The sequence below is a fragment of the Panulirus ornatus genome, chromosome 23 (assembly GCF_036320965.1).
Source record: "Panulirus ornatus isolate Po-2019 chromosome 23, ASM3632096v1, whole genome shotgun sequence".
Taxonomy (NCBI): domain Eukaryota; kingdom Metazoa; phylum Arthropoda; class Malacostraca; order Decapoda; family Palinuridae; genus Panulirus; species Panulirus ornatus.
The window spans coordinates 17,989,029-18,011,581 of NC_092246.1; the positions used below are offsets into that span (position 1 = coordinate 17,989,029).

A 22,553-nucleotide genomic window follows, 5' to 3' on the forward strand; every position below is an offset into this window, starting at 1 on the left:
CTTTTTCCCGGTCTTTAGCTATTTTATACCCTTTCCTATTTCAATTTAGGCTGTCATCTGTGGGAGAGACAGGACATCTGAGTGAGATTGGAAGTTTTTTACGAAACCATCCATGAAGTAAATGGAATTAGAAACCTCACTTCGATTCCATCCTTCCCACTCAAACGTAGTGGTATAGGCATACAAATGCTTCTTGATTCCTATCTGAAAGAAGAAAAGGTTATTTCTCAATGATCTTTCGGTAGATTTCAGTCCTTACTTCTACTTTCTTTTTTTTAACTGTGCTTTCAGAGACTGTCAGCTTTTGAAGTCTTCCCACAAAGGCTCATTAGAAAACTTAGAACCTCTTGTTGCCTCTGAGTCTCCAAAATATAAATCAAAGCAGATGGTAAACTGCTTTCAGCACACTTTAAGTAAACTAATTCTTGGCATTTTGAAAGTTTGGAATATTTTCTTCTTTTTTCATATATTCTGGAGTGCCTTTTTTTTTCTTTCTTTATATATTTTCCTTCCTGTAACATCATGGGTAAAGAATGTCTACTGTTTAGTTATTGTATTCCGACTGTATCTGGAACATACCTCATGTTACAGAAATCCTATAGAGGTAATTACATTTTGTCGGCAATGCAGTAAGGGAGAAGAAATAACGACAATAAAACTGATAAACAGCTCTTTTGCCTAAAGTGATTTTTATGTAAATTCTACACTTATTTCTTTATTGTACATTTGCCGTTAGTTATGACTTTAATACCCGTGGGGAAATTTGGATATAAAAGTGATTTATGGCATCACTCGCCGAGGATTATACAACCTCTCGTACTGTTGTTCACAAAATGTATGATTCAGGCGATTTCCCAATTGGTCGTTATCAATGGTTTTACTTCAAATGATTTGCCTGAAATACTACAAGCATGGACATCTATATTCATTTATTTCTATTCATCTATTACAGATAAATATATGATTGAGTATATATATATATATATATATATATATATATATATATATATATATATATATATATATATATATATATATATATATATATATATATATATATATATATATATATATATATATATATATATATATATATATATATTCATGGTTTTACTTTACTGGGGAGAAAACGGATCATGTAACTTTATTTGGATGTAGGTTTTTATTAGTATTCATCATCTTTAGAAGTTCAGAAACTCCCTGAAACTATCCCTATGTGTCAAGCTCCTTCTTGACACATATAAACAACAGTCGAGGGTGAGATGAAAAAGGATTAGACCCAATAAGGAATTAGTTTAGAGATTTGACCATTGGATAAGAAACGATTAGACTCAATATAGAATTACTTTTGAGATTGGATTAAAGAAAGATATAATGTTTTGATGAGTATGGTCTCATCTTCTCTATACTCAGCACAGATCTCAAGAGATCTCGAAAAATCTGGTAAATATTAGATGAAGGTTCATGTGACAGATAACAGACACAAACTTGCCAACCGAATTCTGAGCATCGTAAAGTCGAGAAAGCTGATATGACCCACATCCAAAGTGAATATTCGCCCCACTTCCACTCTTTGGTGAACGGTTGAGGACAGACCTGGCTGGAATGGCATATTTATATAGGTCATAGATTTAATTGGAACTATTTCTTTTTCCTAACTTTTTATGTGTGACATATTTCACTTCCGGAGAGAGAGAGAGAGAGAGAGAGAGAGAGAGAGAGAGAGAGAGAGAGAGAGAGAGAGAGAGAGAGAGAGAGAGAGAGAGAGAGAGAGAGAGAGAGAGAGAGAGAGAGAGAGAGAGACTGTGATGGACTGAATTCAGAATTAGTATTCGGACAAAGGTTGCCTGGCGTTTTATGAGGGGGGGTGACATGACTGATACGTCTATACAAAGTGTTTGAAAAGCATCAGGTTATATGTGGAAGGAGGAATGCCAACAAGAGGGGAGAACCAAAGGAATGAAGTATAAGAGTGATGGTGATGTTTGTGCATAGGGGACTTCAACTGGGCTTTAAAACGGGGAACTAGAATAGATAGCAAATGCCTCCGGGTTCCAATATGTGCGAGTGAAAGCTGGGTGGTTCATTGATCAAGTTGCCAAGAGGTCTGGAAGAGAGATGTAGGTCGTGTTGCCAAGAGGTCTGGAAGAGAGGTATGTGTGGTGTTGCCAAGAGGTCTGGAAGAGAGATGCAGGTCGTGTTGCCAAGAGGTCTAGAAGAGAGATGCAGGTCGTGTTGCCAAGAGGTCTGGAAGAGAGATGCAGGTCGTCTTGCCAAGAGGTCTGGAAGAGAGATGTTGGTCGTGTTACCAAGAGGTCTGGAAGAGAGGTATGTGTGGTGTTGCCAAGAGGTCTGGAAGAGAGATGTTGGTCGTGTTGCCAAGAGGTCTGGAAGAGAAGTATGTGTGGTGTTGCCAAGAGGTCTGGAAGAGAGATGCAGGTCGTGTTGCCAAGAGGTCTGGAAGAAAGATGCAGGTCGTGTTGCCAAGAGATCTGGAAGAGAGGTGAGGGTCGTGTTTCCAAGTGGTCTGGAAGAGAGGTATGTGTGGTGTTGCCAAGAGGTCTGGAAGAGAGATGTAGGTCGTGTTGCCAAGAGGTCTGGAAGAGAGGTATGTGTGGTGTTGCCATGAGGTCTGGAAGTGAGGGCTGGATGGTTCACAAGTCGTGTCGCTGTGGACTGGAATATGTGGATTTTGTTAAGAAGAAGCAATTTAGAAGATGGAGGACAGAGGCTGGCACGAAAATGAAAGCAAACTCTTTTTTTTTGGAGAGTCAGTTTCAGAAAGTTTAGAGGATGTTTTGCTTCCGGATGAGAGTGTGGTTAGTGGAAAAATCTAACAATATTGTGGGAGAGGGAGTAAAAACTGGGATGTTGTTGACGGTGCGACCGTACTAACAAATGTCTTTTGCTTTCACGATAATTTCATCGTGCTTCAGAGCTCAGTATATCAGTTGTTAAGGAGGCTTCAATCATCCTCACTGTGTGTTGCCTATGATGTAGGAATCTGACAAAACGCAAGTAAAGGCCCGTAAGGAAAAAGATGATGAAGTATCACAAATAAAACACAAATATTTCCACCAGTCGAGACCAATGCAACTGGTATATCAGTCTGGATAAATCTGGTGGTTATTACGAGAAGGGGTCGCTGGCACGTAAGGGGAAAGGAGGAAGTGGGTAACAGACCAGAGCAAGACCCAAGGGGCACCGCCATCCTTTTACGGGAGCATAGTGGGAATGAAATCCTCGCCAGCACTGCAAGATCACTGCTGACGAGTGGAAATAAAAGAGGTTCAGGTGATCATGGACGCTTGGGGGGGTGGTGGGTGGGAAGGAAGAACGGCAGTATGAGAGGAGTTTGAAGAGAAGTTCCTGATGAGAAAACTTTGTCAAAAGCTTTAGGGGTATCCAGGGCAATAGGGAAAAGGTTAGCTGAAGTTTTCCGGCGTAGGAGTCAAAATCTCGAACAAGGGAGGGAGGAAGGAGGAAGCTCCGTATTAGAATGTTAAAAACGGAACTTCCATCTGGGGCGTCTGATATTAATGTCTGCCCATCTTGGTGTCGGGGAACATTGTTTAAAACATGATAGAGTCCTCAGTTTATAGATTCGTAAGCGTACTCAGACACGAACGTAATTCATAAAACGATTTCGTGACGTGTTACGGATCTGGACGAAGGGGGCAGAGACAAGAACAGTACATTACACGAAATCCTCTTAGACATAAGATCCTAGAGGAAAAATAGACAGACATCTGGGGCATTAGATACAATTGCAATTACTGCAAACAACGTGCTGTTCTCAGGGAAGAGACCCGTGAGCTAGAGTGTCCAATATCATTAAAGAAAACGTTCAAAGTGAAATTTAGCATAGAAGCTAAAATAAGCTTCTGTTTTGCTAATCCAGCTAGTTTATCCTCTCCTCGGAGATGGTTGATATATGGCTTCCTGGCTTAGGCTGTGTGTGTGTATATACACCTACGAGTAAGGACACGTTATTTCATATGATACGTAAGAATAAGTAAGAAGAGGAGATATGGCTCGTGTGGAGGAGAAAAGACAGCTATAGTGTCATTGGCCAAAAGAATAAGGAAGGGAAGTAACTCCTATTTCAATAGACTACATCACCCGCACAGACGCGCACCCGAGAACCAGAACACATATGATTAAGGAGTTACTTATTATGTAAAATGAAACTAGGGAAAAAAAGTAATTTCAGTATGACAAAGCGAAATGGTGACCCTTTCACACCATACGACTTAGGTTTACGTAGAAAATGAAACTCAATAAGTTCCCAAGTGCTCCTTTGTGTATTAATCACATCATCAGGGAAGATACAAGAAAGAAATATATGTCAGTTGATATACAACGAAGAGACGTGGCTAGGACGCCATTTGGTAAACAAGTGATTGTCGAAAGTGCACTCGGGAACCTATCGTGTTTCATAGGATTGTACTTGATCACTCACAAAATTGTGATCCTTTCATATATATATATATATATATATATATATTTTTTTTTTTTTTTTCATACGATTCGCCATTTCCCGCATTTGCGAGGTAGCGTTAAGAACAGAGGACTGGGCCTTAGAGGGAAAATCCTCACCTGGCCCCCTTCTCTGTTCCTTCTTTTGGAAAATTAAAAAAAAAGAAAAAAAAGAGAGGGGAGGATTTCCAGCCACCCGCTCCCTCCCCTTTTAGTCGCCTTCTACGACACGCAGGGAATACGTGGGAAGTATTCTGTCTCCCCTATCCCCAGGGATATATATATATATATATATATATATATATATATATATATATATATATATATATATATATATATATATATATATATATATATATATATATATATATAAACGAACCACAAACACAAGCAGTTCATCCATTACTCTATTGGAGTTAACATGTTTATCCATGACTCGTACCATTCATACTTCAGGTTCGAGTTGGTCTGGTTTTGACTCATTGGTTCGTAGACTTGGCCCTCACTGGTTCATGAACGTGACTCCCACTCGGTCATGAATATGATTCCCAGGGGTTTACGAATAAGATTCTCACTGGTTCATGAACATGAATCTTTATGGTTAAACGAATGTGTCTCTCTTGTTCATGAATACGTATCTTTACGGTTCACGAATGTGTCTCTTTTGTTCATGAATATGACACTCATTCATTCATCAATTCGCTGTTCATGACTCTCACTGGTTTATGAATATGACTCTCACTGGTTCATGAACATGACTCATGAATGTTTCCATACCTAACCTCCAGGCTAATTCAGTAATAAACAAATGCACTTGTAAAAAGAAAATCATTTAAACATCTAAATCCGCACGAGGCAAATTAATCAAGTTAGATATCTAAAACTTGTAATTATTATGATAGATATACTGGATATACAGAAGGTTTAAAGTGAAACCTTCACTCGAAGTTGGTGAAGCAGAGAGAGGTTGTGATGGCTCCTTACCTGACGTCAATCCAGGCAGTGGGAAACGATCTCCTGTGGACAAAAAAGAGAATAAGTTCCAACACATCAAAACTTACGTTTACATGAGAAACATAGACAAAAGGAGGCCTGATTGGCCCACAGCTGGGTTGTCTGGTAAAAAAAAAGGAGTTTAACTTGTCACTTGAACATAATGTTCCTAAAGAAATAAAACCATACGGAAAAAAATAAAGGTAATAAAACACTGAAAACATACTTGATTAATCTGTTTATCTGAATATATCATCAGTGCTACCCAGGGATAAAATGTTTCAAAATTCCCTGATTTTTTTTTTTTTTTTTTGTCCCTTGCCATATAAAAATTATTCCCTGACCCGTGAATTACACTTGAGGATAATCAGTTTATTAGTTGATAACTCCAATTAATTTCTTATATCAACTGTTGGATCTTATCACTGCAATATCCACGAAAATTTCGTGGGACTTGGAATGTCCACTCGTTTTCCTCCCTGACTTTTAGAAGCATTCTCAAATATATCTGACACGTTTAGATATTCCTATATTTACTTTTTATTTAATTCTTTAATACCCTCTGGGAAACACGACATATTATTTTTAGGAGATCCACTTTTTTTTTTTTAAATCTATTTTGTGAATATTTAAAGTTACTAGGTTCTTCAATTACATCGCATTCTTAAAATATGATTTTTTTTTCTTTGAGGGTGTGTCTAAGGTAATGGGCAATTGTTTTTACATTAATAAAGGACAGTGTTCGTCATGATACAGGGCTAACGCGTAGCGCCCAACGCAGGAAACTATAAGGTTATGAGGTATGAGTCGTATGAGTTACACGTTGTTAAGTCTAATGAGTGAGATGGAGAAATGATGTGTTTGTGGGTAGGAATCCACCAGACCAGCATACCAGCGGAGTTATATATATATATATATATGTATATATATATATATATGTGTGTGTGTGTGTATGTGTGTGTTTGTGTGTGTGTGTGTGTGTGTGTGTGTGTGTGTGTGTGTTTTTCAGGTAGGAATTTGCATGTTAGGATATTTCAAAATATTTTTCACTGTCTGAAAAAAAAAAAAAAGAGACAGCGTGGGTTTGATTTTTTTTTTTTTTTGACGAACGAAAACTATATTACAAATATTGAAACTCATGAGGTAAAAAATATAATAATCATAACCCCCCCATGTTGACACAAAGTTGTACATTAATCAAATGAATCTGTGGTTTATTGTTCATCCTGATATGATGAAACAAATGATGGGAAACTAAAAAAAAAAAAAAAAAAAAAAAAAATTGTCTACACAAGGACACATATAATGTCACTTACTTATTTGCCGTCATTCTAAACTTACTGTAGAGTCATCTCAGCCTTGAAGTTCATTTTCTTGGTAAAAAGGAAAGTGTTCTAAAAGTTTGATACCTTCTGTTAATTCTCGACGAAGATCTTAGTCCAGGTAATTTAGGAATGCAATGCACCTTGAATGAATAATACAACCGGAGATTTTGCGCTCCTTTGGCAAAATGAATCCGGGTAACAGACTCGTTTAAACACGTAAGTTTGGATGGTGTTAAACAAAATATGACACCAGGTGTTTACAGAATCGTAATATAAAAAGAGTGGTAGATCCTTTATCATAAGGGTTACACGTTCTTTCTTCCACTTATGATTTATCGTCTTTGTAAACTTCATCTCACAGAATAAAGTGAATGTTGGTAATATACATTTCTTTTCCTTTAAGTAAACCTTTGAGGAGGGCTGTTCGAAGCCTTGAGCTTGCCGGTTCGACCCTTTGGTTCGAAGCGAAAAGTATTTGAGTATCATGATATGGAGTTTGAGGTTGTCCCCTATCAAAGGTCCTTGACTCATTTTATTCTGTTACGTTGGGTGTATCAACATTCCGTTTTCTTTCAAAGCTACCAGTTGAAAATTCTCCAGAAATATAAAGATGTGACAGCAGAAAATATAACTGATAATCATGTAAAGAAAATGTTAATCTAGATCGTAAGAGATAAGGAATTATTGTAAATGATAACTACCAGATATATATGACAATTATGAATTGTAAATGATAACCTGAGAGGGAAAAAATTTTTATATGAAATGTAAATATAAATAAAAATGATAAAAAAGCATGTGACGTGAACCGTAACCAATGACTGAAAATGATGAAAAGGGACTGTAAATGATAGTAATGGAGTGTAAATGATCACTATTTCCCTCCACTGGATTTCCTCTCTTCCTTCTCAATGCAAATGTTTACAGTTACACCCACCAAGAAGGGACCGTACATCCTACCACACTGCCTCTCTCAATGTGTTCACATCCAGCACTCGCTATGTGTACACACGGCTGTTGGGTCGTACAAAGAGTGAATTATGACTGCTATCTCTTGATCCCATTTACCTATATTTACTGATGTATGCTACTCTTATAACAAAGATATTCACTCTCTTATTTACAATGGGGTGCCCCATGGCATATATATATATATATATATATATATATATATATATATATATATATATATATATATATATATATATATATATATATATATATATATATATATATATATATATATATATATATATATATATATATATATATATATATATATATATATATTCTACTTTTTTATGAACTTATAGAACAATGGATCGACAAAACGTAGCAAGTAAAACAGACTTCCCTGTAATCAAAATCCTTTAGCAGAATTCTTCGATTTTTATTCATTGCCTTCTACCTGTGAAGTCATTGAAGTCATACCCTTTTCAATATTCATCAAGTGAAAGCCATTAAGAATGTGCTATCTCGTAACACGAAAAAATTTCAATATAGGTTACAATTTCATATTATGAAGTTAATGTAATTTAGATAATGTTATATTGTCAGGTTATCTTTTTTTCCCCTTAGTATTTGTACCCAAAGCACCCTGTTCTGTTTCCCCACGCGACAGGACTTTCTGTGGGGGAGAAAAAAAAGATATAGTTAGGGAAAACGTTTTTGCCACACAATTAATTCATATTGAATATCACCCTAAACAGACAGGAAATATCAGGAGAGGGAAAAAAAATAAATCAGGTATGCCAGACATCTTTTGGTGCTGTTCTATGTCAAGTGCATAGATATTATTTTTGCAAAGTCTCCTCAAAGAAAAATAGATAAAATTGAAAAAACTCTATAAATGATAGATAATTTTTATATCTCGCTTACATATCGTATAATTTGAATATATTTTGTACTCATATGACCCATATAAAATTTGACGTTCAAACCCAAATTGGCTTTGTTTAGAGTGCAATGGTGTAGTGGCTTGTTAATGAGGTTTGGCAAGCAATTTAGCAAAAGAGATACGGATTTTACATTTATCTCCAAACTTTCCTTGTTTGCTATATTATAGGAATATACCGTAATGATGGATTGTTATATGTTCCATTCTACTTTGTGATGATACTCCCTCTAAGGCTCATTTCTCTCTTCTTAACGCTACCTCGCTAATGCGGGAAATAGCGAATATGTATGAAAACAAAAACAATTGTATATATATATATATATATATATATATATATATATATATATATATATATATATATATATATATATATATATATATATATATATATATATATATATATATTCTTTTTTCTTTCTTTTAAACTATTCGCCATTTCCCGCGTTAGCGAGGTAGCGTTAGGAACAGAGGACTGGGCCTTTTTTTGAATATCCTCACCTGGCCCTTCTCTGTTCCTTCTTTTGGAAAATTTAAAAAAAAAAAACGAGAAGGGAGGATTTCCAGCCCCCCGCTCCCTCCCCTTTTAGTCGCCTTCTACGACACGCAGGGAATACGTGGAAAGTATTCTTAATCCCCTATCCCCAGGGATAATATATATATATATATATATATATATATATATATATATATATATATATATATATATATATATATATATATATATATATATATATATATATATATATATATATATATATATATATATATATATATAGGACACGTTGGATTTTATTTTCCCCAATATCCAAATATTTCAAGACTTCAAGTGAGGTTGAGAAGAATAATGATGACCACAAGTTGTTGCTTAGAGAACCCACCCACTCTGAGGAGAGGAAAATATGAATTAGAATTCTCTGAGCTTTGCAAGTTATAATGAGTTTATGAAGTTATTTCGCGATGTATACGACTCCGCATTTTTTGATCCTTACCCAAACTTGGATGATCGAGGCAACCCTCTTTTTGAGAGGAACAAATTATGAGCGCTTATCAGCAGTCCATGAATGAGGCAGTAGATTCGTCAAGGGGTAGCGATACTGTTTCCTGCAGAGCGGGGTAGCGCCAGGAATGGATGAAGGCAAGGAAGTATGAATATGCGATGCGTTTATATATATATATATATATATATATATATATATATATATATATATATATATATATATATATATATATATATATATATATATATATATATATATATATATATATATATATATATAAAACTTCCTCCATACATCTTACAATACACAATTCTCCTGTATTTGCTTTATTTTTACTTCATTGCCTTTTCTATCCCCACTGTCTCTATTTTTCTGTGTGTGTGTGTGTGTGTGTGTGTGTGTGTGTGTGTGTGTGTGTGTGTGTGTGTGTGTGTGTGTGTCTGCGTTTGTGTGTGTGTGAGCTTTCGTTCCCTTCTGGTCACTGAGGGAACGAAAACACATCCAAAATATTGTCAAAAAAGGGAGAAAAAAAAAATTGCCCTAAACTTCGTCACTCACTCTGCCTTTGATTCGTGGGGCTCGAATGTAAACCCTGACATCATGGGCTGCACCAAGAGAGTGAATGAATGCATGCTGGCCCCAGTGCATGACGATCAGGGGTGGGGGAGGAGGGGTGGGGGGAAGGGGGTGTTATAAAAAGAAAAAAAACATGAGGAAAAGTATGTAAATGCTATGCCTGATCACTGATGCTTGCATGGCAAATATAATCTCCATCTATAGATTCTTTTTTCTTTTAAATCAATTCTTTTTTTGTGGCCAGAGGTTCCTTCACCCCAAAGCATATGGGCAAAGTTTATTATTGCTAGCGTACGAAGGAGAAAAAAAAGTATTGGAAGTCCTGTTGATGCATGAGTCAAATGATGAGTAACTTGGAACGCCACAGGATCTGAATGGAGGTAAGATGCTTGCTACAGTAATCTTAGAATCTGAAGAGTTTGGTCTGAGTTTAGAAAGAGATATAAAAAGGGGGGTGGATTTGTCGATGACAGTAAACTAACACTCAGTAATACAGTTATCATATGAAAACGTTTTATATATACACGCACATATATATATATATATATATATATATATATATATATATATATATATATATATATATATATATATATATATATATATATATATATATATATATATATATATATATTATCCCTGGGGATAGGGGAGAAAGAATACTTCCCACGTATTCCCTGCGTGTCGTAGAAGGCGACTAAAAGGGGAGGGAGCGGGAGGCTGGAAATCCTCCCCTCTCGTTTTTTTTTTAATTTTCCAAAAGAAGGAACAGAGAAGGGGGCCAGGTGAGGATATTCCACAAAGGCCCAGTCCTCTGTTCTTAACGCTACCTCACTAACGCGGGAAATGGCGAATAGTTTAAAAGAAAGAAATATATATATATATATAGATATATATATATATATATATATAAACATATATATATATATATATATATATATATATATATATATATATATATATATATATATATATATATATATATATATATATATATATATATATATATATATATTAATATTAAGAGGAAGAAAAAGCTATCTCTCGTTTCCCCTTCCTTCTATGAGCGTGTCAGTGACGGAAATGTCATGTAAGATAAGATTTTATTTCATTGTGATCAGTTCAAACATTGTGATACAGAAGAGGAAAGACTGAAAAAAATATATGAAATTCGTTCTCAAATTTCACGTAGGGAAAAGTTTCATTGCATTTTGCACCGGAAATTCCAACACGCTGGCTGTGCGTGTGTGTGTGTGTGTGTGTGTGTGTGTGTGTGTGTGTATGTGTGTGTGTGTGTGTGTGTGTGTGAAACAGACAGACGCGTCTGTCAATTAGCCAACACCACTTCCACCATCGCCAGCACTGCTTACCCTCCCCCCATCATCATCTCTCTCATCCCCACCATTCTCCAACACTGCTACATTCCCATCGTATCTCTCACCTTCCTCATCATCTACATCTTCATTCCAACCATCGTCTTCCCCATTATCATTCTCACTGTCTTGACGTCCCACATCTGCAAACAAACGTGTACTGGAAGCTACATAAAATCAACTGATGATCGATGATAGATAAAATGCAAGGGAATTCATCTTAAAGGCTCATCCTTCCCTTTGCGAAATGGGAGACAAGAAAAGGCTTCTATCTAAGGCTATATTTACAGGACGTGTGACGTACTTGTTCTAAGAGTAATAAGGTAAAGACTGAGAGTAACACATAAGTTCATAGCAACTTTGGCATGCGAGACCTGTGTAGAATGGCGTGTGGAGGTCGAGGCTTCTTGAGACCTTCCCTGGCGCTCTCCTCACATATATGTACTCACGCTCAAAGCCAGACAGGCACTGATGCTCCTCTTCTTCCTGGACTCGGTCTTTATTGCGAGGTTGCGCAGAAGAGGAAGCTCCGCCGCGCATTCGCTGTACTTCGCTGCTCAACGAGACACTGTTATCTCCTCGTTATCTTCAGGTGAGCCCAGAGGGGGACGTGACAAGGAGACTAGTAGGTGACATAAGGGTTTTATGTATCTGTTCAGTAAAGCTTTGATTCCTGATTTCTTCCTGAAATGCATTTAACTTGTTCTGAAGCTTCGAGCGCACACAGGAACGAGAAGGTGATAGAGAGGAGCGAGGAGGTCCTCCGATATACGATACTCCACTTCGACCATGGAGGTTGGTACAGCCTCGCAGAGGGTGATTTCTAGCTCTCTGTATAACCAATGGCAGGTCGGGTCCTATATATATATATATATATATATATATATATATATATATATATATATATATATATATATATATATATATATATATATATATATATATATATATATATATATATATACATTTACTTCTACAGATGAATTGACAGGCTATCTATGCCACGATCCTCCAAGCCAGGTAGATACGTAGCGAGCTTATAACACCGTAGTTAAAGACACTACAACTAGGATTGTAGTTGGAACTATAACATAAAACTCTGATCGCCAAATGATGCAGATATAGAAATCATATAGGGTACGATGAGGTATCCCCAGATGCCAAATGGACTCGGGGCCATTGAGCCGAAGTCATAGCGGCTCCTGCAAATACTGTGAATATAATAACCTTGATCACATCCTGGACGCGGTGACCTAAATGGTAAGGAGGGTTTCCGTTGTCGGACGGTACGTTCCACCCGACTGGTCACAAAATGGCCACGTCTGGTAGCGCAAGAATTCAGACAGTGTCTCCAACGTACCCACGATTCCTTGCTCAGTGGAAGACTTAGATCTGAAAGCAAGCAATGACATAACAATATGCTCGTCGGAGTTTGACCTTCACATGAAAAAAAGTATATTTGCTGTTCGTTTTGAAGGTTGTATCAGCTGGAAATTAACCCTTCATGAACACAACACTCTACCCCTCACACCTTCCCCACTTCTCAGAGATAACAAGGACCAGATCCTTTTATCTTCGCCTTAATCTGGGAAATGAAATCATACAGAGGAATACTCTTACTGTATTTCATTCCCACCCTTAAAAAAAAGAAAAAAGAAAGACATAAATTCATTAAAAGAAAAGAAAGACATAAATCTTGACTCACACGTTCCAGTAATTCCAAAGGAGACTCGTTTTCTTTCACGCTTGGAAGATCTAAACTGCCAACTGCCATTCGCTTATCCATTGTTTACAGATCTATGTCCTGACAGCCAAGAGGGAGTGTTCCTAGGAGGCGACAGCTAAGACTGGGAGGGTATCTAGGATGCGACTTCCAAAACTCGGGCGCTGAGAATTGATGCTGTGAACCACTAAGGATGGAAGAAAGAAGGAAAGAAAAAAAATGCTCTTCCCTCCCTCCCTCCCTCTCTCTCTCCCTCTCAGTCATATTCTCACTCTCTGGTAGGGGCGCCATTTCATCCCATGGTTACCTTTAAGCTCCGTTGAGTTAAGAGACGAAGGCCAGAGAGAGAGAGAGAGAGAGAGAGAGAGAGAGAGAGAGAGAGAGAGAGAGAGAGAGAGAGAGAGAGAGAGAGAGAAGCTTGCCATCGTGGAAAAAAAATGGGGACAAGGGTTGCTAATATTCCCGGAGTCGTTTTACATTTCAAAGTGCAAGAGAGGGAAATCCTCCTCCAGTTTGACATTATCACCTCATCCTCTCGCTGTGTTTCCATAATGCATTAGCCCATGATTTGCTCCTGATTTGTATAGCTGTGACGCAACCCTTCATTAAAAGGCAAATCTCTCGCTTCACAGAAATGCATCGGAAGTTTGTCCTTAATTCAAGAACTTCCTTTTTTTTTTTACTCTGACATTCGTCATATCTTTAGGCTATCGTATACAGTAAGAAGTATATGAGATCAATGTCGACTATGTTTCGTGTGCATGATGATTTGATAATCTATCTCTAATTGCAGGTTCTTGGATCTACTCAAAATCTCCAAAACGAGGAAAAAAAAAAAAAGATATATATGACCCAAATACCAAGCAACATTCTTCATCATGAGAATTGAGCGTAATTAAATTTTGATGATTTCACTTGCAAATGATTTACGTCATTAGCGTTATTAAGTCAATCACGCATTGCAGTTGACAGCTGGAGGATATATTCAGTCGCGGGGATAGGGGGTGAAGGGAGGTGAAAAAAGGACCTGAGACACAGCTAGCGAAAGCTGTGAACCCATATCTCACTTGACAGATGGGAACATATAGCTTGGTCGAGCTTCGACCAGCCACCGTGTGTAATGGAATTTCACAAGCGTTCCCTAAACTTTCGTCTGCGACTATATATATATATATATATATATATATATATATATATATATATATATATATATATATATATATATATATATATATATATATATTGAAACAACCGCTGCTTTACACCTTCAATTTAGCTTAAATTTACGGTCTAATCACTTTGAGTGTCAGTTCTAAACAACTACGCTTCGCTGGACTCCGAGCCAATTGTGTCTAATTCTGTGGTAAATAGTTTGAAACAATTTCTCTTTGCGATGTGGCCATAACTAACCTGACGGGGCTTTGTTAACACCACTTGAAATATGTCACGAAAACCCGGAAGTTCGTTCGAGGTTTGCATTCGAGTGAGTTCGCCATCGACTGCCGTATCCAACCTCCTCCTCCTCCCTCAGTTGAGAAGGAAGTAAATGCCAGAGCAGCTCCGCTAAGGTGGTGAGGTGATCACTGTGGCAAAATGGGGGTAATCAGAGAACGAAACTATATATTACTATGATCCTCAGAAATAGAGTCATGTATGGTTAAGTGATACTTCCATGATTTGTATGGCTACAGCCATGGCAAATTATTGTAGCGAATGATTTAACTACAGAACAGTATTCTAACTCTTTCCTTCGTGACATTATTCAGTGCGTTCGCCAATGTAATTGTAAATGCGTGTTGGATTTCTGGTCTTGCGTTTCAAAACAGCACACTCTCCTAAGTATACCTGTATCTTCTCTCTCTCTCTCTCTCTCTCTCTCTCTCTCTCTCTCTCTCTCTCTCTCTCTCTCTCTCTCTCTCTCTCTCTCTCTCTCTCTCTCTCTCTCTCTCTCTCTCTCTCCCCTTTTTCTTCTCCTCCCTCAATCTCTTTCTCTCTTCTTTCTTCTCCTCCCTCAACATCTTTCTCCTTCTCCCCTCTGCCCCCCTCTCTCTCTCTCTCCTTTTTCTTGCCCTCCCTCAATCTCTTTCTCCTTCTTCCCTCTGCCCCACTTCAAGATGCCACGTCCCCCACCTCCGTCTCATGGCGGGGATTTGCACATCACCGAGGGTACAGGTCAGCAATATCGCCGGGTGAGGGAGTTCCCTCCGGCCATTCCCAAAGATTAAGGCAAATTCTCTTCAGTCGTTCAACATACCTCCCAGAGGATATTTTGCCGTCAATCTATTGGTAAAGTGAAGTATTGAGCCAAATGAAATTAATGGCTTTTTTTCCATTCTGTCTCTGTGAGAAATGATGCCACTAAAACTTCTAAATGTATTTGATTTTGAATATGAGGATTGCTTTATAATCCTATAGGAGTAATATACTAGACTGTGGGATTTTTCGAATTATTTTTTCCTTTTTTTTATGAACTTTTCCTAGAGTTATGGCATGATATCAACGCGCCATTGGCAGATTATCATGAGTTTTATACTATGTGTATATTCTTCTTTCATTATACTATGTCGCTGGCTCCCGCGTTAGCAAGGTAGCGCATGAAAGCAGAAAGCAGACGAAAGAATGGCCCAACCCACATACACATGTATATATATAAACGCCCACATACGCACTTATACATACTTATCCATATCATCGGATACACATATATACATACACTGATATACACATGCACGTATTCATACTTACTGACTTCATAAATTCCCGTCGCCACCCCGCCACACATGAAATGGCACCCACCCTTCCCCCCGCGCGCGCGCGCGCGCGAGGTAGCGCTAGGAAAAGACGACAAAGGCCACATTCGTTCACACTCAGTTCGAGCTGTCATGTGTAATGCACAGACACCACAGTTCCCTTTCCACACACACACACACACACACATATATATTCTTAGTGATATATATATACATATATAGATATATATATATATGTATATATATATATCACTAAGAATTTTGCTCAGTGGAGCACCCATGGAAAACGAAATTTGAAAATATAAATGCAAAGAAGGCAGTAAATTCCTCAGAATGGTTTGAGGATGAAATCTGTCTGTGCTGCTGCTGCTCTCTCTCTCTCTCTCTCTCTCTCTCTCTCTCTCTCTCTCTCTCTCTCTCTCTCTCTCTCTCTCTCTCTCTCTCTCCTCTTTCTGGGCTCTGTTATTACCAAAACCTTTTTGCCTGTGGCATTTCTTCTTTCTCTTTTTCCTTCCTTTTTTCCTTCCATCCCTTCCATCTTCTGACTCCTTTTCTTTTTTGGTTCTGCTTTCTTCACTTCTCTATTCTCTCTCTCTCTCTCTCTCTCTCTCTCTCTCTCTCTCTCTCTCTCTCTCTCTCTCTCTCTCTCTCTCTCTCTCTCTCTCTCTCTCTCTCTCTCTCTCTCTCTCGTAGGCTAATTGTCTCCAGCCTTGCTCCGTTTCCCTCCTCTCTCTCTCTCTCTCTCTCTCTCTCTCTCTCTCTCTCTCTCTCTCTCTCTCTCTCTCTCTCTCTCTCTCTCTCTCTCTCTCTCTCTCTCTCTCTCTCTCTCTCTCCACACCGTCATTCAATGTATCTCACTCGCTCGCCTCCCTTTTCCTTACTGGTCCTCTCTTTCCTCTCCTCGACTATGAGAAGTCTCTATCCAAGCCGATGGACCCAGCCTGGATTTGTCCAGCAGGAGGGGTGGCCATGTTTTCAGAATACAAATACGACTCAACGAACTAAACCAGAGTCTAAGATCCCATAAGCCCCAGCCAAGGATTAGGAGAAAGGTCCCACGTAAGCATCAGCACGACAAGGAAACTTTAATTTCGTTTTTTTTTTTTTTAGGTAAAATTGATGCTAAATGAGGTATTAGTTGCATCGAGAAGTTCTGTATCAAAGGTTCAGAGCTTAATATTATGACTCTTTCACCCGATTTGTATTCACAGTGAACGTATTATTTGCTGTACGACACTTTTAACCAGATGATAGGCATCAGGCATCTGTGGGCCCAGGCTGCCGAGGTGATGTACGATATAGATGATGGAATTTGGGTGCTCTTTGAAAAGCCCTTTATGTACAATGTTAAGTGTGGTCAAAGGCCGTCCAAAAACCCACAGAAAAAGTATATTAACAGCAATGGATGATAATAGTATCTTCCGGATAGATCAATATTTCTCGTCGACTTCGTGAGATCGTCTTCGTGGGAAAGACGAAGGAAGGAAGGCGACCCTCTGTTGTTTAGCATGTTCCTACCCAAGAGAATAGAGAGCATATAGTGCCACACTGTCTGCAGTCGAGAGCTCGTATGCATCTGAACTCCTGCACCAAGAAAGGACTGACTTCATTGGACTAACACTGGCATGCGAGACTCTACAGCAATGTGGCAGAACGCCTAAACCAGCTGTCTGTAAGGGCTAAAGCAAGCCGGGGAACCCTTAGCCACACGACCATATTCACAATTGTCAGCCGCGTGTGTTCTTAAAATTCCTGCAGCGCTCTTAACGCAGATAAAGGGGGGATTAAACGTCCTTGTTAAAAGCGAAACTTTGCCACTTTCCACACAGCTTGAGTCGGAGCTGACATGGGCGTCTCGTCGGTTTGTGTGCCCTGAAGCTTCGTTGTCGGGGGAGAGAGAGAGAGAGAGAGAGAGAGAGAGAGAGAGAGAGAGAGAGAGAGAGAGAGAGAGAGAGAGAGAGAGAGAGAGAGAGAGAGAGAGAGAGAGAGAGACACTGGGCTCATCCACTGGTATTGCTCACCTCTGGGAAAAGCAAGCTGGAGGGCCTTGTTTGATGGGCTGGACTGGAGTACCCCACCTCTGGCTCGACCTCCCATGTGCCTCCATGCAAGTGAGATAGTCCCACACACTGGTTAAAGCAAGTCTTATTGCTTGGGGGGCCACACTGTAGAACCTTAGTATCCCACTGAAGTCAGTGTCACACCCTATCTCACCATAGTGTCAATGACATACTATATCCCACCATAGTGTAAATATCATATCTCATATCCTACCATAGTGTAAATGACATACCTTTATCCCGCCATAGTGTAAATATAATATTCTAGGCAAGGTTAAAAAAATGAGACAAGCCATCATGAAAAGATATATAAGGGAACGTGTCAGACAGAGGCGCAAAGCATCTCTGACGACCAGCGAGCGACTTACCCAGATCCCAGCCACAGTGTAGATCGTACCATCCCTCTCCATTTCAGTGTAAATGTGATAACACCACCGTACTGAAACCATGACCCATTATACTAGAGTATTACGTTACTATCTTGTCCGGCTATAATGTGAGGCATGATGTTACTCAGTTATACAGTAATGGAAGGAGTATGTTACCTCGTCCGTCTACTCTCTCTCTCTCTCTCTCTCTCTCTGTATATATATATATATATATATATATATATATATATATATATATATATATATATATATATATATATATATATATATATATATATATATAAATGAGTTGGTAAACAGAGAAGAGGTGGTAAAAGCTTTGCGGAAGATGAAAGCCGGCAAGGCAGCAGGTTTGGATGGTATTGCAGTGGAATTTATTAAAAAAGGGGGTGACTGTATTGTTGACTGGTTGGTAAGGTTATTTAATGTATGTATGACTCATGGTGAGGTGCCTGAGGATTGGCGGAATGCGTGCATAGTGCCATTGTACAAAGGCAAAGGGGATAAGAGTGAGTGCTCAAATTACAGAGGTATAAGTTTGTTGAGTATTCCTGGCAAATTATATGGGAGGGTATTGATTGAGAGGGTGAAGGCATGTACAGAGCATCAGATTGGGGAAGAGCAGTGTGGTTTCAGAAGTGGTAGAGGATGTGTGGATCAGGTGTTTGCTTTGAAGAATGTATGTGAGAAATACTTAGAAAAGCAAATGGATTTGTATGTAGCATTTATGGATCTGGAGAAGGCATATGATAGAGTTGATAGAGATGCTCTGTGGAAGGTATTAAGAATATATGGTGTGGGAGGCAAGTTGTTAGAAGCAGTGAAAAGTTTTTATCGAGGATGTAAGGCATGTGTACGTGTAGGAAGAGAGGAAAGTGATTGGTTCTCAGTGAATGTAGGTTTGCGGCAGGGGTGTGTGATGTCTCCATGGTTGTTTAATTTGTTTATGGATGGGGTTGTTAGGGAGGTGAATGCAAGAGTTTTGGAAAGAGGGCAAGTATGAAGTCTGTTGGGGATGAGAGAGCTTGGGAAGTGAGTCAGTTGTTGTTCGCTGATGATACAGCGCTGGTGGCTGATTCATGTGAGAAACTGCAGAAGCTGGTGACTGAGTTTGGTAAAGTGTGTGAAAGAAGAAAGTTAAGAGTAAATGTAAATAAGAGCAAGGTTATTAGGTACAGTAGGGTTGAGGGTCAATTCAATTGGGAGGTGAGTTTGAATGGAGAAAAACTGGAGGAAGTGAAGTGTTTTAGATATCTGGGAGTGGATCTGGCAGCGGATGGAACCATGGAAGCGGAAGTGGATCATAGGGTGGGGGAGGGGGCGAAAATTCTGGGGGCCTTGAAGAATGTGTGGAAGTCGAGAACATTATCTCGGAAAGCAAAAATGGGTATGTTTGAAGGAATAGTGGTTCCAACAATGTTGTATGGTTGCGAGGCGTGGACTATGGATAGAGTTGTGCGCAGGAGGATGGATGTGCTGGAAATGAGATGTTTGAGGACAATGTGTGGTGTGAGGTGGTTTGATCGAGTAAGTAACGTAAGGGTAAGAGAGATGTGTGGAAATAAAAAGAGCGTGGTTGAGAGAGCAGAAGAGGGTGTTTTGAAATGGTTTGGTCACATGGAGAGAATGAGTGAGGAAAGATTGACCAAGAGGATATATGTGTCGGAGGTGGAGGGAACGAGGAGAAGAGGGAGACCAAATTGGAGGTGGAAAGATGGAGTGAAAAAGATTTTGTGTGATCGGGGCCTGAACATGCAGGAGGGTGAAAGGAGGGCAAAGAATAGAGTGAATTGGAGCGATGTGGTATACCGGGGTTGACGTGCTGTCAGTGGATTGAATCAAGACATGTGTATGGGGGTGGGTTGGGCCATTTCTTTCGTCTGTTTCCTTGCGCTACCTCGCAAACGCGGGAGACAGCGAAAAAAAAAAGAAAAAAAAAAAGAATATATATATATATATATATATATATATATATATATATATATATATATATATATATATATATATATATATATATATATATATTCGTCACTGTTTCGTACACTGTATCTCTGCAGTGTAGGTATTGCACGATCCTGATCCAACGCCATGTTTGATGGTATGTTCCCCTACCTCTGTCGCTTTGTAAATGGTTCAATACCATGGCTTCCAACACTACATATACCATGTCATCCTGACCACTGAAGATATGAATGGTGCTACCCATCACCAGTGTACAAGACGTGGCGCGGCTCTCTCTCTCTCTCTCTCTCTCTCTCTCTCTCTCTCTCTCTCTCTCTCTCTCTCTCTCTCTCTCTCTCTCTCTCTCTCTCTCTCTCTCTCTCTCTCTCTCTCTCTCTCTCTCTCTCTCTCTCTCTCTCTCTCTCTCTCTTTCTCTCTCTCTCTCTCTCTCTCTCTCTACCCACACACCATCCCGCTACTACTGCTGCTGCTGCTGTTGCTGCTACACCTCACAGACCATCCTTTCAGCCTGGGTCTCATGGCTCTGTTGTATATCCAGCGACCTTCCAGGTACCCGCTGTTGTTTGCCTCACCCTAATTGTCTCGTATTCTCCTTAGCTTTAATAGCATATTGTGAGCCAATCCGTGAGGGATACTGAAGCTCCAATTTCCATTAGGTGAGTAATCTCTCTCTCTGTCTCTGTCTCTCTCTCTCTCTCTCTCTCTCTCTCTCTCTCTCTCTCTCTCTCTCTCTCTCTCTCTCTCTCTCTCTCTCTCTCTCTCTCTCTCTGACCCAGATGCTGTGTGAATTATTTTCTCGTCCAAGCGTCATATTTCCCCTCGATAATTTCCCTGGAGGTAGCCCGCTGCCAGTTTTAAAGCCACCTTTTGCATTCTCTTAAGATTTATCGACAGGCCATCTGACAAAGGCCGCTCAAAGCAGCTGGCTCCTGCGCTCCGTAAGTATTCAAAAAATACTTCACTTATTAGATATGATTACTCTCGAGTGTGAGCTACCACCGCGAATTTGATTTTTGAATTAGATTACTGTGTGGAGCTGCTGCATAGGATCCTCAACCTACCTAGTTCTGTGTGTATGTGCTGCATATGCTCCTCCACCTTCACCCAATCACGTGTGGAACTCCACACACACCCCACTCATTCACCCAATCATCCCTCACACCTTTCCCACCTCCTCCCTCTGTTCCTTTTTCTCCCCGTACGTGTATTTCTCTATATTTCTTCACACCTTTTTTTTTCCCTCCTTCAAATCACCTGCAGTTTTCACCCCTTGTTTTAAGCCTCTCCACCTTTTCTAGATGCACTCTGAACCATTTTTATTCCTCACTTCGCCTCTCTGTCTTCCCTCTCTGTCCTACAGTTCGTACCTTATTCTCTCCCTTCATACTATCTCCTCTGTTATCTGAACATATTTCTTCCTCGTCATATGTTATCCTTATCATTTATCTTAATCATTGCTTATCTTCAACTGATATCACTGATACAGAGGTTCATCTGTATTTACCTAAGCTAACAGATACATAGACTAGGACGATGATGACTTTAATACAGGTAATACCCATCTTCATCACTAATTTGCATATTTCTTTACCCTTTCTCTATCTAGCTATTCTCCTTAGTGTAAAACACATCCCCCCCCTCTTCCTCCCCCATCTGATGCGTGAATAGAATACTGACACAGAGGAGATGTTAATATAAAAACAACGACAAAAGCAAGAGCAAGGATTATATGAAGCGCAAAACTTAGAAAATGGATAAAGCACATTTGTTGCACCACTGCGAAATCGGTCTGATGGTGAAGATAGCACAGACTTTGGCAGAGTGAAGCAACGAGACGGGAAAAAACAATGTTGGTGTGAAGGTTACAGGCTGAGGTAAAGAGAGAGAGAGAGAGAGAGAGAGAGAGAGAGAGAGAGAGAGAGAGAGAGAGAGAGAGAGAGAGAGAGAGAGAGAGAGAGAGAGAGAGAATGCAGTGTCTATTGAATATATCCAGCGCAAACTCGACCCTACGAACTAAACATATTCCGA

General features: G+C 39.2%; 1 protein-coding gene across 3 annotated transcripts in view; it reads right to left on the reverse strand.

Moving 5' to 3' along the window:
* LOC139756683 (hemicentin-1-like) overlaps window positions 1–22,553 on the reverse strand; it is a 94,995-nt gene that overhangs the window by 58,067 nt on the left and 14,375 nt on the right. For all 3 annotated transcript variants that reach the window (XM_071676336.1, XM_071676337.1, XM_071676339.1), the window contains exon 3: window positions 5,464–5,496. The gene's annotated coding sequence lies outside the window, so the exon portion shown is untranslated. The remainder of the gene's footprint in view (window positions 1–5,463; window positions 5,497–22,553) is intronic.